The sequence below is a fragment of the Marmota marmota genome, unplaced genomic scaffold, assembly GCF_001458135.2.
Source record: "Marmota marmota marmota unplaced genomic scaffold, marMar, whole genome shotgun sequence".
NCBI lineage: Eukaryota > Metazoa > Chordata > Mammalia > Rodentia > Sciuridae > Marmota > Marmota marmota.
In genome coordinates this window covers 722-2938 of record NW_026011055.1, presented here as the reverse complement: position 1 = coordinate 2938, position 2217 = coordinate 722, and the positions used below count along the sequence as shown (strand labels likewise).

Genomic DNA, 2217 nt, shown 5'->3' with positions numbered 1-2217 from the left:
AGCTCCATCTCTGTGATTGTGTGGTCTCAAGAATGTTCTAGAGCTGGAATCGCAGGGTGCAGCCGCCCTCTGGGTTTTCTCAGCGTGATTCTCTGCGGCGCGGTCCCCTCTGTCCTGTGCCTTGAGATCTGTTCTTCCACGGGGACAGCGCGGGCCTCGGCCTCTTCATCTCTCACCTGGAGGCTCCGGGCTGGGTCCAGCTTCCCCCGGGGTTGGGAGGGCTCCGGGGACACTGGCACCTCTGTGTGAACCTGTCCCCAGTCCTGTGTCGGGGACGGCACCTGCTGTGTGGCTTGGTGGCTTTAAGAAGTGGCTCGTTTTCTCGGACACCAGCATCACTCCGGGGCCTCAGGCGCGAGCAGGTGATCCGTCCTCCAGCTCCTCGGGCTCCGGACTCTGTTCTGTTCTTAGTCCTTCTAGGCGGGCGGCAAGGTCCAGCTGTGGCTATCCTCTGCATGTCCTCTCGGTGCCCAGTGCCTCTGGGGTCCTCTTCAGTGACCCTCTCTTCCTGGCTTTGCTCGGTTTCTGTTTAGATTCTCCGCTGCTGGGTGGACAGGCTCTAGGCGCAGGACTCGGCCACACGGCGCTGGCAGGGCTTCTCTCGGAGGCTCTTCTTATTTTGAGACAGGGTCTCTCTGAGCTGCTTTAGGCCTCGCTGAGTGGCTGAGGCTGGCTTCAAACCTGCGATCCTCCTGCCTCAGCCTCCAGAGCCACTGGGATTATGGCCGTGCGCTACCGCTGCGCCTGGCTCCTCGTCCTCAAGGAGCCTTCCACCGAGCGAACATGTTCATTTTGACGAGGTTCCCTCTGTTGACCTTGGTCTCTCACGAAGCTGCTCCTGTTCTTCGTACAGACGTCCCGATGCCCCAGGTATTTATTGAAAAGGCCGTCCTCCCGCCACCCAGTGACCGCTGCATCTGTGTCAGACGTCAGCAGGGCCACCTGTGCGCCTCTGACCCTGGTCCCTCCGTGCTGCCCGGGATCTGTGTGTCCCTCCCTCTGGTCCTCCTCATTACTGCAGCGGTACAGCGACCTTGATGTTCACAGAATGATTTCTCCTAATTATAGAGATGACATGTTCTCAGTCATTGATAAACAGGTGGGAAAACTCTGTCCCTTAAAGTCATTCGTTAAAAAAGAAAATACTGAGGCAGAGATGGCCAAGGGTCCCCAAAGACTCCCGCTCCTCCTCCAGCACGCGGAGCTGCTGATGGTCAGGAGCTGCCCGGCCAGCAGAAGAGGTGACCAGCTCTGGCCAGTGGGACCTAAGGGGAAGTGCCGTGTTGTCATCGTGGGCCAAGATGCTGAGCCTGTGCCTCTTCCACCGTCTCTCCTCTCCTGGCCGCTGGATGGACGTCAAAAATCAGTTTGGGGCCAGGTGTGGTGGCACAGGCCGGTGATCCCAGTGACTCAGGAGGCTGAGTCAGGAGGATCCCAAGTTCAAGGCCAGCCTCGGCCACTTAGCAAGGCCCTAAGCAACTCAGTGAGACCCCGTCTCTAAATAAAATATTAAAAAGGGCTGGGGATGTAGCTCAGTGGTTAAGAGCCCCTGGGTTCAATCCCCACTCCCCAAAAACATCATTTTTGACAGGGTCTATCAGGTGACCTTAGTCTACCTGTCAAAGATGACAGAGGACACACCACTCAGGATGTGTGGCAGTGCCAAGCCGAGCTCCTCCCCTTGTCAAACGTCCCTATGACCAGGAATTTATGCTTCTATAAGTGAAGTGCTGCCAAATGTTAAAAATAGAAATAAAAATGGGACTCCTCACGCCCAGCCGTGCCCACGTAACGCCTCCTCACGTGCGTGCCCTGGGCGCTCACGCTGCGGGAGGCGTGTACCCCAGTCCTGTGATGTGAAGATGGGAAGGCACATTCTACCCTCTATAACAGAGAAGCAGAGACCCAGAGAAGGAGTGGGCTGTCCCCAGGTCACACAGCAAATCCAGGGCTGAAGTCACGAAATTCCACGAGTTAAAGGCAACTGATCTCCCTGAACCTTTGATTCCTTCTCTGAAAGGACAGGCAAGTCGGAGCTCGCATCCCCCAGGACTCCCCGTGGACAGTCATGAAAATAAAACGTAATTGGGCGGGAGCTCCCGGGGCAGGGCGGCGCCAGTTTTGGGGAGAAGTAATTTTAAGACTTCCCACCTTTCATGGGGTTCGGGGAACAATTTATCATGAGCCCTAATAAACACCACGCACTGGCCGTGACCT

General features: G+C 56.6%; 1 long non-coding RNA gene across 1 annotated transcript; it reads left to right on the top strand.

Annotated features, from left to right (window-relative positions):
* Positions 1 to 8: 8 nt before the first annotated feature.
* Positions 9 to 1777, top strand: LOC125614932. The gene is made up of 2 exons (XR_007345509.1): positions 9 to 870; positions 1196 to 1777. It is a non-coding gene; the product is annotated as an uncharacterized LOC125614932 (long non-coding RNA).
* The last annotated feature ends 440 nt before the right edge of the window (positions 1778 to 2217 follow it).